Source organism: Rhipicephalus microplus, chromosome 1, assembly GCF_043290135.1.
Source record: "Rhipicephalus microplus isolate Deutch F79 chromosome 1, USDA_Rmic, whole genome shotgun sequence".
Taxonomy (NCBI): Eukaryota; Metazoa; Arthropoda; class Arachnida; order Ixodida; family Ixodidae; genus Rhipicephalus; species Rhipicephalus microplus.
Window position 1 is genome coordinate 94,983,220 of NC_134700.1, and position 16,469 is coordinate 94,999,688.

Genomic DNA, 16,469 nt, shown 5'->3' on the forward strand with positions numbered 1-16,469 from the left:
CTGGTTCAATGCCTCACCCCACAGGTCATCTCCCTCCCTAGTGTCATACGGATGGCTCCAAGTATGATAGGGTGCATTAAAGTCACCTGCTATATTTAGGAGGGAGCCTCGTAACAACTGTATGGCCTCAGATAAAAGAGCCGTGAAGCACTGAATGAAGTCCTTAGGGCTGCGGTATATATTGAGAATGAAAACGCTGTCTTTATATGTACATCAAGGGACGATTTTTATCATGATGAGCTCTATTTTGCACGAACCCATATCAAGAGCGTGAATGATGGGGGTAACTTTGTAGCTTATCAGCGTCGCAAAACCTCATCCTTCTTTGTGACAGAGCAGTAACATGGTGGTGTGATGTTAGTGTTCGAGTTTCTTGCAAGACTATGACATGTGGTTTTTCCAAATGTGAACGAACAAATTGCTGCAGAGGGTTCCTCTTTCGAAGAAACCCTCAGCAGTTCTACTGCCCTATAATAGGGTTCCTCTTTCGAAGAAACCCTCTGCAGCTCTACTCCACATTACGAATGCACAAGTTTGTGCCGCCATCCTGTTGCTGCGGTAACTAGGTCGTTGGATTAGCCATTGCTCTGAAAGCTATGGCAGGTGCAATGACATTTTCAAGAAACGCCTCCATCTTGCAAAATTGCTGATTGTACCTTTCCTCCGTTGCTAGCATGTTGTCCTGCATGTGCGATACTGTCTAGCTTAGCTGTTTTATGCTATCGCTGAGTGAAGACAGGATTTCGCGAATATTCTCATCTAGGTCTAAGAAGGCCTTGTCCTCCTGTTCGCTAACTATTGCCCTCTTTTTGGCAGGCCTCTCCAGCTCGCATGCCTGAACTACGGCCATTTTTGTTGAGTGAGTCGACAGCGTGACGACCTCTACGGGCTGTTCACCCCCTTCACACATAATCTCAGATATCTCGGTCATAAGTCTAGCTATCGTGTCCCTCGTTTCCTTATTTTCGCGTTCGAGTTGCACATGCCTCTCGTTATCACTTTGATACCCTGGTGGTGGACTTAAATAGGCTGCCAAACCTGAGTTTTTGTGTGTTTAGGATTATTATATAAGTCAAGTATGAAATGGGCAAGCATGTGCTTTGCAATGTGGCACGAGTTCAGATAGGATGTTATTGATGTACCTAACTTTAGTATTATGTTGTATAACAGTGTGGTTTTTCCAGACTAGGGTTGTGACAGTAGTAGTATCGCTAGTTGCACAGCCTGTTTTGCGGTACCCTGACACTCAGGCGAACAATGTGACTCCTGTAGAATAATATTATTTATCTTGTTTTTATTATAGATGTATTGGATAAAAAACTGGCAGATCCCACGTGCAGTGGGTATCGATGATATGCGAAGCACGAATAAGAAAGGTTGGTATGTCCCTATATTATCAGCACAACGTTGCGAGGTGGAGGAGAATAATGCCGAACATGACTTCCGTGTCATGATTATCATGTTTGGATGTGACATTTACCTTTGTCATCTATTCACGTCACGTGATACCAAAGTTAGTATATGTAAAACTAGCGAAACGGCAGCGAGCACGCTATTAGCCTGGTATGTTCTCATGTTCTTACATGACACGCGTGTCAAGATTATTATGTTTGCACCGCTCATACATTTCATCATCCATTGACGTCACGAGTCACCAAATTTGGTATATTTTGAGCTGGCAAAACGGCCGCGAGCGCATCATGAATGGCCCAGTATGCTCCAATGTAGCATTGACGCACGCGCACGCTGGGCACAGAAGCGCTACGTTAGCAAAACGTGAGCACTCTTTATTCTGACGCTAGGCGCGACCGGCATGACCAGCGTCCTTCGGCGCGGCCTTAGGCCGCGTTCACACTGAGCATTCCGGCCGCCGAAAGTGCTCCGAATCCGGTTCGGCGGCGGCGAGATCCGCCGAAAGGGCCCTCTCTGCGCCGATCGCTCTCGAACCGATTTTTGCGGCGTCTGCCGCCGAATCGGTCACCGCGGACCAATAGGAGCGCTAGTCAAGGAACTTTGAAAAATGGCTGCCAAGCCCTACTCACTTGTTATGCCACAGTGCACGTAACTGAATGTTGAAAGCGACGGGAGTTAGCCTACTCTGTGCCTACTTCACCTCCATATTTCGTGAAAGAAGTGACCGAGTTTGCTGTTGGCGTGACCGAGCTTGTTGTGGGCTTGCAAAGCAAAACGAACCCACCAACGCCGCTGGTGTCGGTGATTTTTCTGCTCTTCGTGCATCACAAGACAACCACTTGCCAGCAAAGTAAGCAGTACTGTCTTTTCTTGCTTTTGCGTACGAGAATCGTCGAAGTATACACCACCGGATAGCGTAGTAGCGTTTGCAACCCGCGACAACAACCGGGTGACAGCGCATCTATCCCGAGTGCGCCCCGTAGTAAATGGCATATTCAGCGGCGCGGGGCGCGTCCAGTGCGAACTCGCACTGGACGTGCCCAGGTGAATTTCGTTCGCTGTAGAAAGCGGATGTTTCAGTGTGAACTAGGCATTAGGCAAACGGAATGAAATGCGCGCCGATACGTTATTTAGACAACACTGCGTCTCCCTCTTTTCGTGATAGAGGGATGCCGGACGCGCAGAAACGCTCAAGCATTAAAGCAACGCAGCGCGGCGCACGCCTGCGAGTATGTGGCAAAACCGGCGCCTGGTGTCACAATGCCGGTGGGACACGACAAAATGAACGCCGGTGAGCACGCACACCACGTCCCGTAGCATTGTGATGGCGCCTTCACTGTGGCATGTAGTCACGCTCACGTGACACGCATCTCATAATTATCAAGTTTGCACCAGTCACATACTTCGTCATCCATTCACGTCACAACACCGAATTTGGCATACGTGAAGCTAGCTAAACGACCGCGAGCGCATCATGAGCATAGCATGTAGTCATGTTGTTACATGACACGCCTCTCATATTTATCATGTTTGCACCAGTATCATACCTTCATCATCCATTTACGTCCCTTACTACCAAACTTGGTATTGGTGAAGCTAGCGAAACGGCTGCCAGCACATCATGAGCATGGCATGTAGTCATGGTGTTGCATGACACCCATCTCATGTTTATCATGTTTGCATCAGTATCATACCTTCGTCATCCATTCACTTCCCGTACTACCAAATTTAGTATATTTGACGCCAGTGAAACGGCCGCGAGCGCAATTGAGCGAGGCATGCAGTCATGTTGTTACATGACACGCATGTGGTGATTCTCATGTTAGGGTCGGTCGCTTGTGTTTGGCAGGCAATGATTTCATACCATACCAGTTTTGCCACATACCATGTGAAGGAAACCACCACAAAGCTGCAGTACCAGGAAATGTAAATCATGACATTCATGAAATACATTTCATGGTTTTCATGTCATGGCTATTGATTTATTTTCGTTACACAGTCATGTTATGCCATACCAAGTTTGGTATTGATTCCATTATCGAAACAGCCAGGATAGCTAAAAGTCGTAGGCGACTAGATAAATAGATAGATAGATAGATAGATAGACAGATAGATAGATAGATAGCATAGATAGATAGATAGATGAATAGATAGATAGATAGATACGCTCAAAGTTGCCGAAGTTTGCTAAGAAATGCTTCGCATTAAAACTGATTTCCTACTAGCATACCTTCGACAATTCTACTGCCAAATGCTGTACGTAGGTTACTTCCATGATAGCTTTTTGACCTAGCTCCATTTAGCTCCTACTTGAAACGGTTATAGTCTCGTGTACGCTATATAAGGTGTGACAGCAGCTTAGATGTCACTGAGCTCGTTTAGGAGAAGTCGTAGTTGCATTGAATACTCGACTCTTCCGCACCAGGCACGCGCCCAGTGATACAACGCTCTCTTTCCGCATTTTTTCATGCTGTAACAGATGGCAAAATCGGCTATTATCACCCGACCATAAACTGCGAACGCACCGCACGACACGCACTGCCGTCATGGTAGAATGTCATATTGAAAGCGATTTGTGATGTATCAAGATAACGCGTGAGCAGCACTCACACAGCACTCTGCAGCGTAGGACGCACAATGCAAGCACGAACGCTTGACATCAGACGCAGCGTGACTCGCTACAATTGGTGCATGCGTACTTCGATCTCCAAGAGATAGATATTCACGAACGCAGTGCCTTCGCATACGTTCTCACTGAACTTACCGAATTTACAATGAGCAAAAGGATCAAATCCACTCCAACAGCAATCGCGCAAACGCCGATGTAAGCAACCGTAAACATCCGAGTGGTGGGCACATCTGCAAAGAATGCAACTCTGATTGCCCTTTGCGGAAGAATAAGAAATTCTCGCGTCTTTCTACACTCCTACCAATGGGCCAACTCATTTCACAAAAAGAGGCGCTTAAGAAATTCGGGAAGTTTCTACTAATGCATTCTCATCTGGTCGCTCGGCTCTTACTTCGTTTTTGCTTAATTGTTTTCCTGCTTCATGCATGTAAATGCAGATGTAGATCCCAATTTGTGTCACACACCCACCCTGGGAATCTGTCCAGAATCGGGCAGATATATATATATATATATATATATATATATATATATATATATATATATATATATATATATATATATATATATATATATATATATATATATATATATATATATATTGTCGTGGTACAGCGCGAACCAAAGGCAGATAAACGTTGACACAGCGACTCTCAGCAGCCGAACAGAAAGATCGCATTCTTTTTCTTCAATCAGCCAGAGCTCCACTACCTGGTGCCCGCCAAATCCCATTAGTGTCGTTTTGGTCCACCAGTACACACGCGTCATTTGCCCCCCTCTTAATGAGCATCGCCCCGATGCTAAACCAGTAGCGCAGTTTTTTTTGTCTGTTCTTTAAAAGTGTCTTGCGCAGTTACTACCTTTCATAAGGCTTTATGCGCACAACGTGAACTAGTTCAGGACGGTGCTGGCGAAGCCTCGTACTATATGAACTGTCGGGGACGACCTCGTAAGTAACATCACTCAGTCGTCGCAGTACTACATATGGCCCAAAGTATCTCCTTAGGAGCTTTTCAGAGAGTCCTCGTTTCCGTATGGGCGTCCAAACCCATACTCTGTCGCCGGTCTGGTAAACGACTGTTCTGCGGCGAGAATTGTAGCGGCTCGCGTCGTACTCTTGTTGTTGCTGAATTTGCAGGCGTGCTAGTTGCCTTGCTTCTTCCGCTCGTTCTGTAAACATCTCGGCGTCCGATTCGATGTCGTCGCATTCGTGCGCTAGCATCGTATCTAACATAGTTCGTACTTCCCTTCCATGAATTAGGCTGAGCGGGGCCATCTGGGTTGTTTCTCGCTTGGCAGTGTTGTATGCAAACGTGATATATGGCAAGATTTCGTCCCAATTTTTGTGTTCGACGACTATGTACATTGAAAGCATGTCTTCAATTGTTTTGTTCAGACGCTCTGTAAGCCCGTTCGTTTGCGGGTGGTAGGCGGTGGTCTTACGATGGGTTGTTCCACTCAGCATGAGGACTTGTTCCAAAAGAGCTGCCGTAAATGCGGTTCCTCTGTCTGTCGACGCTTGGTGCACCATGCCGCAGGACAACGTTCTCGATGAAAAACTGTGCCACCTCTGCTAGTGTACCTCTCTGGATAGCCTTTGTTTCAGCATAACGGGTAAGGTAATCAGTCGCGACAATAACCCAGCGGTTCCCAGCCGTAGAAGTAGGAAGTGGGCTAAAAATATTCATGCCAATCTGGTCGAATGGTGTTCTTGGGACCTACACGGGTTGCAGGAGGCCAGCTGGTTTAGGCGGCGGTGACTTCCGTCGCTGGCAGTCGAGGCAAGTACGAACATGGTGTTTTACGGCTATGGTCAGTCTTGGCCAGAAGTAGCGCTGCCGTACTCTGGCCAACGTTCTTGTGTAACCTAAGTGGCCTGAAGTCACCTCGTTGTGGCATGCTTCGAGTACTTCGGAGCGAAGGGCTGCTGGGATGACGAGCAAATACGCAGATCCTGTCGAAGAGAAGTTTCTTTTGTATAGTACTCCGCTCCGTAAGCAAAATGATGACAGCGCTCTTGCGAAAACAGTTGGTGCCTTCTGAGATCTTCCCTCCAGGTAATTAATCAGGGCAAGTAACTCAGGGTGACCACGTTGTTGCTGTGCATGCTTCGAGTACTTCGGAGCGAAGGGCTGCTGGGATGACGAGCAAATACGCAGATCCTGTCGAAGAGAAGTTTCTTTTGTATAGTACTTCGCTCCGTAAGCAAAATGATGACAGCGCTCTTGCGAAAACAGTTGGTGCCTTCTGAGATCTTCCCTCCAGGTAATTAATCAGGCCAAGTAACTCAGGGTCGCCACGTTGTTGCTGTGCAATAGCGGTTGAGTCAAGCACACCGAGAAATGCTGTTTCCTCCTCATCGGATAGAGTTGCCGATTCAATGGGTGAGCGGGATAGACAGTCGGCGTCCATGTGGCGCTTTCCTGACTTGTGTACGACAGTCATGTCGTACTCCTGCAGCCTGAGACTCCAACGCGCTAATCTCCTGGTAGGATCTTTAAGATTTGTCAACCAACACAGTGAGTGGTGGTTGCTGATGACTTTGAAAGGGCGGCCGTATAAATACGGGCGAAATTTTGTGACCGCCCATACCACGGCGAGGCATTCCTTCTCACTCGTGGAGTAATTAGTCTCGGCGCGTGTTAGTGTTCGGCTTGCATAGGCGATTACTCTTTCTGTGCCCTCTTGCAGCTGCACGAGCACAGCTCCCAAACCAATATTGCTGGCATCAGTGTGTAGCATCGTTGAGGCTTTCTCATCAAAGTGGGCAAGCACTGGAGGCGTCTGTAGTCGCTGGCGGAGGTTCTTATAAGCAGCTTTCTCTTCGTTGCTCCATTGGAAAGCAACGTCTTCTCTCGTGAGGCGGGTCAACGGCGATGCGATGCGTGCGAAGTCCGCGATGAATCGCCTATAATACGCACATAATCCGAGGAATCGTCGGACAGCCTTCTTATTAGTCGGCACCGGGAACTGAGCAACAGCTGCGATCTTTTCAGAATCAGGACGAACGCCTGCGTGACTGACAACGTGGCCAAGAATTTGCAGCTCTTTATAGCAAAACTGGCACTTTTCGGGCTTCAACGTCAATCCCGCACACAGTATGGCTTGTCAAACTGCCTCAAGTCTTTTAAGGTGCTGGTCAAATGTTGCGGCGAAAACTACGACATCATCAAGGTAGACCAAGCAGGTTTTCCACTTCAACCCAGAAAGTACGGTATCCATAAGTCTTTCAAAGATAGCAGGCGCTGAACATAAACCAAAGGGCAAGACTTTAAATTCATATAAGCCATCTGGTGTCACAAAAGCAGTGTTCTCGCGGTATCTTGGGTCTACTTCGATTTGCCAATACCCACTCCTTAAGTCCATCGATGAAAAGTAACGAGCATGTCGAACTTTGTCGAGAGAGTCATCTATACGAGGAAGTGGATACACATCTCTCTTTGTCACCTGATTGAGTTTTCAGTAATCTACACAGAAGCGCAAGCTGCCATCTTTTTTTAACGAGGACTACAGGTGACGCCCAGGGGCTTTTTGAGGGCTGAATGACGTCATCTTCTAGCATTTTGTCGACTTGCTCTTGTATCACTTCGCGTTCCTTTGCAGCCACGCGATAGGGGTTTTGTTGAATCGGTCTCGCCATGTCCTTGGTAATTATCCGATGCTTGGTTAGAGGCGTGCGGCCAACTCATGATGTTGTCAAAAAGCAGTCTTTGAATTCGGCCAGTAGCTCAAGAAGCCTCTTTTGCTCGTTCTTAGGCAAAGTAGTGCTAACGTCAAGAACTGGTGTCAAATCAGGTTTTGGTGCCTCGTCGACTACTGCCAAGCAACCTTCTGCGTCTGTGATATCGTCGAAGTAAGCGACGGCCATGCCTTTTGGAAGGTGTCGGCGCTCATCACTAAAATTTGTCAGAAGCAAGTCCGTGCGTTCAGCGGTGACACTGACGATATCTTTTGGGACGGAAATGCCGTGTGTGAAGAGGAGCGAGGTTATTCGGTCTGCTACTCCTTCGCCGTCAAACTGGACAGCGGCTGCCACAGAAACAAGCGTGCATGACCGAGGAGAGAGAACCACATCGTCATCAGTTAGACGCAATTGGTTTGGTCGCACCTGTGTACAATCAGGTGCGCCCGAACTTTTGCGGAATGTAATCAAACTGTCTGGGATATTGATGACGGCGCCGTACTCTCGTAAGAAGTCCATACCAATAATTAGATCCTTGCAGCATGCGGCGAGAACGACGAACGACGCAACGAGAGAAGAACCTCCTATGTCAATTCTCGCTGTGCATCTTCCAGAGGGCATCAGTAACTGACCACCTGCCGTCCTTATTTGAGGGCCTTTCCACGGTGTCTTCACTTTCTTGAGGCGGATGGCGAGGTCCTGACTGATGACAGAAAAGTCGGCACCGGTGTCGACTAAGGCTGTTACTTTTGGCCGTCAAGAAAAACACTCAGGTCAGCGGTCACAATGTCGTCGCTCTCACGTCTTGTCGGACTTACAGCGTCGTGCAATGGGGGCTTTTTGTCGTCATCTTCATGGCCTGCAACCTTACCCCCGGAGGTCGCCGCCCTCAGTGTCCCCGTCGCAGACTGGGTGACATTTTTGCGTTAAGGTCCGCGGAGGCACGTCGGTGTGACGAAGGTGAATGAGCGGGAGAAGGAGAGCAGGATTGACGTCCCAAACCTGGCTGGCAGGTAGGTATTGCCTCCTCATCAGAAGTACGGTATTCGTAAACGTGAGAACGGGCTCGATAGAAAGAGGCGTCCTCCCGGCGTGGTATGTATTCTTCGTTCGCACGTCGATCGTCAGACCATGTTCGAAGAGGGCGGAACGGATCACTGCGGTGCCAGCAATGAAGGGCAATATAACCTGCACCTCCGCAGTTAAAGCATAGTGGACGTCGATCGATTGTGCACCATGCGTCTGTTCTTCGGAGTGGTGGACGTCTGAGCCTCCCTTCTTGCGACGATGTCCATGGTGCTGCTGTGGATGCCTGGTGGTACGTCAGTTGGCTTGGTGGTCGGCTCAGGGTCTGCTCTTGCCGCGGTGACCAAGGGGCCGTCGGCACTGGGTGATATGTCGGCGATGTACCAGATGGTGAACGTCGTAGAGCATTGGCATTGCTCGTGGGACGGTGCTCGTCACCAGGACCAGCGGTAGAAAATGCGTGGCGGGTTTTGTCGCTTACCAGTTCAGCGACGGACGCAACGGGGGTTTGAGCAACTGGATTCCGGAACTTTTGCAGTTCTTCGCGAACTATCTCCCTAATGAGGTCTCGCAGGGAGCTTTGATCCTTAGGTATGGCAGCAGCATTGATTGGGGCGCTACTAGACATTCGATGATACTGCCTGCATCGTTGATGGAGCGCCCGCTTGATAGCCGTAGCCTCCTTGATGAAGTCAAGGAGGCTACAGCCCGGCGAAAAGTTGCTCCTTGACGCTGCGAATGAGGTAGCTCAACTTCCTATCTTCACTCATGTTCGGGTCAGCTCGACGAAAAAGACGAGTCATATCTTCAGCAAACATAGTAACGCTTTCATTGGGTTTTTGAACCCGTAGCTCCAACAGCTGCTGCGCACGGTCGCGTCGATCGACATTGGTGAACGTATCGACAAGCTGTTGTCGGAAGTCGCCCCAAGTTAACAGACTGGCTTCTCTGTTCCAAATTTTCGCGCCGCCGTCAAGGTAGAAATAAGCACGTGAGAGCTTATCTTGTTCAGGCCACAGATTAATCTTGGCGACACGCTCGTAGTGCTCAAGCCAGTCCTCCACGTCTTCATGGGCGCCGCCACTAAAGTGATAGGGAACCAGCGGCTGAAAGATGGTTACCTGTGAAGGCTGTGTTGGCGGGGGCCTTGGGGCGCCGATAGCGGAATGGCGTTGGCCATTTGAAGACGTAATCGGCACTTGCGTGGTTCCGTGGAAGGCGTGAACTGTGGAGCGAGGCCTATCAGCCGCCGACTTAACCGGTGCACGAGAGTTGCAATGGGTGACAATGCGTCTGAGCTAGATGAACGGCTCCCAGTGGGAGTATGGAGCATTAGGTAGGATTGCGTCCCAGCACCTCCACCAGTGTCGCGGTACAGCGCGAACCAAAGGCAGATAAACGTTGACACAGCGACTCTCAGCAGCCGAACAGCAAGATCGCCTTCTTTATCTTCAATCAGCCAGAGCTCCACTACCTGGTGTCCGCCAAATCCCCTTATTGTCGTTTTGGTCCACCAGTACACACGCGCATTATATATATATATTCATATATCGAACCTGACCACAGAAACTGGAACACCATTTTGCCATTTGTCCCTTTTGCGTATAATACCTCTGTACACCGCACAACCGGTTACACGCCGTTTTACGTCGTCCACGGTCGCTTTCCCTCTTCTTTCCTCGATGGTTCGTTCTTCTCTGCACCTGTCAAACCATGTTCATCTTCAAGTGAAGAATACGTGTCTCCTCTACTTCATTGCCGCCAGCTTGCTCGCGTCAACACTCAAGCCAAGCAACAGGACCCCAAGCTTGAATATGATGCCTCTCATCGTGCCGTGTCTTTCAGCCCTGGCGACGAAGTCCTCCTTCTTACACCCATTCGCACTCCCGCACAGTGCGAGAAGTTTCAATTACGTTTTATTGGCCCCTACACTGTCTTGGAGCAAACGTCTCCTGTTAATTGTCGCGCGGCACCCGTTCTTCTTCCGACAGACCGCCGCTACAGGGCAGCAGAAATAGTCCACGTATCCCGCATGAAGCCTTTCATACGGCGTTCATCTTCGCTTTAAACTGCGGCCAAGAACTGCTGTCAGGTCGACCGCTTTCACGTGGGGGGGGGGGATTGTGTAGGCATTCATTAAGCACATCTACTATCTTTACACATATTCATGATCATGAGTGATCGTCATCTTCATCTGCTGTGGGGACTTGGCTCGTCTGAGTTCTGTGCCTTGGGCGTGGTCGCTTCATCGTGTCTTCTGGGCCTAATAAAGGTTGCCTTCACCGTTACATCACAAGATGTATATATAAATATATATATATATATATATATATATATGACATAAGAAGGCAGGGATGGTTAGGAGAAGTAGAGAAGGAAGTGAGAATGGAATAATCATGGCGTATGAGCCATGCCACGTCTTCCATTCATCGTAGCGTCGCACGAGTCGACAGGATAAAGACCTCTCAACTGCTTCATCAGTGTCTCATCATCGACGCAGTTCTCCACAAGATGCCCTGAACATACATCGACTACGGAATCATCTCTTGGCCGCACACAGCGACCAGCACCCTGACAGAACTATCGGCTGACCTTGACATCCCCAAGTACACCAGATCAGCGGACGACGGATCCGTACAGCACTGGTTCAACCTATTCGAGTTCCACGCTGCTGCTGCATCATGGTCGGAACGGGAGATGATCACAAACTCCACTGATTACATCTAAGGTGAGGCATTCAAATTTTACCTCATCCACATCTTCAAGAACGATGAATCTTGGCAAAACATCAAAGAAGAGATGATCGCCCGTTTTTGCGACTAGGATGAAGACTTTCTTATTGCCAATCATCTGGAAACAATCGCACTCGGTCACCGCAGTCAAAAGCACTGCTCACGCAATCGGACACCAAAAATGAATCAGCCTTTGAAACAAGAGCAACTAAAGCGCCCTTTCACAGAAAGGCAGCAAGATCTGTTTGCAGGAACAGTGTACATTCCACCGCACCACGTTTTGCAACTGCCCGATCGAAAACCAACCTTTACGTCATCACTGCACCGTAGCACTCACATTAGGGAGATACTGTGCACAGTACTTTCCATCTCGCGCACTTCGACCATCTTTACTTTTCCGTCACTTGGCTCTTCAGTTGCTCACAGCGCTCACCTCACATCTCACATGCTTACTGCGGTTGATATAGAGGTGAGGAACCCTGAAGATACTCAGCGAGGCTCTGGCCCTTCTGTGCAGATGCATGCGTCAGAACAGCTTAACTCGTTAGTTACACAGAAAGACAAACATTTCCGACTGAACTCTGACCAAACTACGCCTGGTGGGGTGTCACCGTCCAGTGCACGGACATCTGGGAGTCTTAACAACACAAGAGACTCGGAAGTATCAAATCGCACGCGTTGCCGAGAGCCATGAGCGTGCATCAGGAACGACGCCACAAGAGCCTCCAAAGAGTCTCCAGTAAATTCAAGCGCACAACCTTCATTACACAAAATGCAGGATAACAGTCCACTGACTACCATCTGCCTACTGGACACCACATCAAGTTGCCCAGAAAATCAGTGCCACGGTCAAAATCAGCTGCCACCTCAGCTCCTTCCATATAAACACCATTGATGCCAGCAGAAGCAATTCCAAGAACAACAGAGTCTCCATGGGCTACACCAGCAAAGACGACTACGAACGCAAAAATCTTTGGAAGAACACTCGAGGATTAAACAAAGTCATCTACAAGCGGGTCAAGTGAAGCAACGACAACTGAAATATGTCATGCTTAAGACAATTAAGTATTCTAATTTGAGGCATTTTCGCTAAAAGGAACATCGCACAAGTTATCTGTAGAAGAAATCAAGATTCAGTCTACAATAAAGCTGTTCAGACAACAGGACACAAAGTGGCGAAGAAGGCGTAAAACCACACCCTGTGTTACGGAAGGACGCAGAAATCACCGCATAAGTCTTGGTAAACAAACACACAGACGGGTGGCACTGCATGTGTGCGAATCAAGGCAAAGAGCACGACGCCTACGCAAATCATGCTGCTGGTGCTCTAAAGCCTTCACACCACGTTCATTCTTTGCAAGTATACAATCAGTTTCTTCATGTGCATTTTCCACGTTCAAGTTGTACTTGTGTTTTCCAGTACGCAACAGTCAGCCTCGCCCACCAGAACTACAGCACTTACCGGACTGCTGTACTCTCATGTGAAGCTAAAGTGTGTTTACGAAAACTTCGTCGAACGTGGAACGATCTTCCCTTTTTTGACAGTGTTGACTTTTAAGCCGTGCATGTTCAACTTTTATTTCTCTTCGACTGATGCGACTTCTTTTTTGGGGGGGGGGGTAAGGGGATTCTGTGACATGGAAGAAAGAAGATGTGAGAATAGAATAAACATGGCGTATGAGCCAGGCCACGTCTCCAATTCCTCATAGTGTCACACCCATACATATATATATATATATATATATATATATATATATATATATATATATATATATATATATATATATATATATATATATATATATATATATATATATATATATATATATATATACAACGTACATTTTACGGAAGCGTCTTAACGTTTTCAACTAATGGACCAGCCTTCGTAGAAGTAATCTGACAAGAATTCATACATGGCTTTAAAAGCTCGTTTCCATAACAGGTGAGTGCCATTTGCGCTGGTTAGCATTACAATGTGCATTCTAAAGTCTAACGTGCTTCAAAAAAGGAAAAAAGGGAAAAAGGGAAGAGAAAGCAGAAGGGCACGCACACACTGAAGACACGGTTAAAGACTCCTTTGCATGTACTGTGACATGGTACCATGCTTAAATGTAGTTCAAAGATGCAAAAGCGCAGTGATGTAATGACATTGCATGGCAATATAAGAACAAATTTAGTGATATCTGAACGTACAATTGAAGCCACAGTAAAATGATTGAAGATGAATTTTAAAAAATGGGTCAAACATATAAGGCGTGATTCAGGCGGTATAATGTGAAACCAGTGCATCGTCGCTATTAATATAGTGAAAGACGGGTCAGTTTTCTTTTGTTTTTGTTGATTTCAGCGGAAACAGTGGTAAATTTATAAATATGATATGATTCGCGTAGTTCATGATCATGGCTAGTGCGGAATCTTGCTTCTAGTATCGTGACTTTGAGGTTACTAAATGTGTGGCCGGGCATGTTAACATCTTTTGATAATGAAAGGTTTGGTTGGGCTTTAGCATGTAATCTGTGTTTGTTCAAATGTATTCTGAATGGTGTTTCAGTCTGGCTTATGTATTGCATGTGGCAGGTGCCACACTCAAGCAAGTACACTTCAATGGATGCATTACAAATAAAGCAGCCCTTGATTGCGAAATGAACTGGTTAGATGTGCTGGTGGCTGCTAATGATGGTTCTCTATGAGGACAAACTTCACAACGTGGTTTGTTGCAGCGGCTACAACCAGTACGGTTAGTGGTAGCAATTTTAAATAACGTCAGAATGTCACCTATGTTTCTTGAGCGTCTATATACTATTCAAGAGGGCTAAGCAAAGAGCGCTTTTAGTCTGTCACTTTGGGTGAGAATGTTGTAATGGTTACGCAGTATCTCTTGAACTTTGGGTATGGACGCTTAGTGTGTTGGTACCAAATTCGCTGAATGCAGCCCGTAGCTTTTTCTGCTACCTTGTAAACAGTCCATCCTATCACGTCCTCTGGCTCGGTGTACCGCATTGTCAATAATTTTTCCAGATATTTTCGCTTAAGAAAATTCTTCAAATTATGGCACCAGGCATTGAAATCTTGATCTTCCCAGCGTATGCGTTTAAAGCGCTGTGCCAAGCGATGTGAAATTCCAGTTTTCCAACGGCACACGTGGCTACTTTCAAAAGAAAGAAACTGGTGAATATTCGTTTGTTTTTTAAAAATCTTTGTAATTAGGCGTCCGAGAGAAATTGTAATTGTGACGTCGAGGAAGGCTACAGACAAGGGTGAGTAAGTATGGGAGAATGCTATAGCGGGATGTACATGGTTGAGTTTCGCTTTAAAGTTTAGAAGTTCGATTTCACCATGTGTTCAAATAAAAAAAATATGTCATTAATGTAGCGTTCGAACTGCACAGGCTTGAGAGGCACACTCCTGAGAAACGAATCTTTAAGCACTCCCATGAAACGTATCTATGGCCTATTTTTGTGCCCGTAGATGTTCCACTGAATTGTAAGTAACGAGAGCCATTGAATTCCAAGTTAATGAACTCAAGAATTAGCCTGTGCAGTGTTTTGAGAGTTGACCCGACAATTAGCTTGTAAACTCGGAGTGGTCAAATTAATCTAGAACAGCCTGTATACCGTCCTTGTGGGAGATGTCAGTGTAGAGGGAGGTGACGTTTATCGTCACCAGAAGCGAACCGTCAGACAATGTTAGGTGGGATATTCCATAGAGAAAATTGTTGGTATCCTTAACAAAGGAAGCGAATGTGGAAGTCTGGAGTCGAATGTGGAAGTCTGAAAAGAAGTATAGAGCAGGTCTCGATACGTCACTACGCCTAGCTGCATATCTCTGGTTTATTCAAGATCGTCACCACGAACTGACGATTACACCGTTTGGAAATGAAGGCCAACATGGCGGCCGAGAAGACAGCAGGCCTATCGGATACGTTATTTCAGAATGACTCAGGGCGGAATTCAGCATTCGGTTTTTTCAAAAGCTGGTGATAATTCCTTATTCTGCCATATACTAGTCGCGTCTGCGAAACGGATCGCGCTTGCCGGCAACGGGCTCGGTGTTGTTGCATATCGCACGCACAAAATACACCGTGAAGGTCGGCCTCTGCTTCTGCAGTTCGCTTGTGCTTTGTACCCGCCTTACAATTGGCCGCCATTGCCGTCAGCCACCCGAACGCTCCCTCATCGAGTGCTCACCTGTGTTCACCGCCGTGATGAGCTCCGGGCTCACGATAATGGGCGGAGCCCTCTTCGCTATGTTTCGAGTCGTACAAAACATGTTGCGGTTCCTCGTGAGGAGCTCAGTTGTAGTATTTCGCGCACTGTAAGTGCACCACGGGCTGGCGGGGCTTTCGCTAGCGTCGGAACTCTGTGAAAATTGGTCGCCATTACAGTTGGCTTTCCCGTCAATCGGTCGCAAGCGGCTCGGCGGTGGGCGTTGGCGGTGGCCGCGGTGGTGGACTCGCGTCTTCTCACTGCACTCGCACTTGCTTATAGGTATAGTTGATATCTGGCTTGAGTTTGCTGAAAAGGGCCGCATTACCGTCCGTTTCTTCAGCGCTCGCTCCAAACCAGCTCAGCGCAGATCGTGGCCGCGGCTCAGCGTACGTTCGCTCTCCTGTTCGAGGTTCGCTAGTGGCAGACGCTCCGCGTGCAACGCCGTGTTTGGTCTCGCGTTTGCCTGCTCTCCGACATGTTGGCGGCATGGTTACTCTCTCCGACTTAATCCGCCGCCAGGAACTGCGCTGTGTGTGTAAACACTTGTTGTCTAGGTAATGCATAGGCGCGAAAAGCATGTCGAATTTCGCACTGGTTGCCACCGGGCAGCGCCGGTGGATGCTAGTAGCGCCTGGTGTCAGACTGTAGAGTGCTCGCGTTTTGCTAACGTGGCGTCACTGTGCCAGCGCGGGCGCACGTCAACGCTACATTGGAGTATATCGGGCCCTTCATGATGCACTCGTCGCCGTTTTGCTAGCTCCACATATACCAAATTTGGG

At 47.7% G+C, this 16,469-nt stretch overlaps 1 long non-coding RNA gene across 1 annotated transcript in view; it reads right to left on the reverse strand.

Moving 5' to 3' along the window:
- Positions 1–4,187: 4,187 nt before the first annotated feature.
- LOC142768499 (uncharacterized) overlaps positions 4,188–16,469 on the reverse strand; it is a 138,227-nt gene continuing 125,945 nt past the window's right edge. The window contains exon 3 of the long non-coding RNA XR_012885314.1: positions 4,188–4,272. This is a non-coding gene — a long non-coding RNA (uncharacterized LOC142768499). The remainder of the gene's footprint in view (positions 4,273–16,469) is intronic.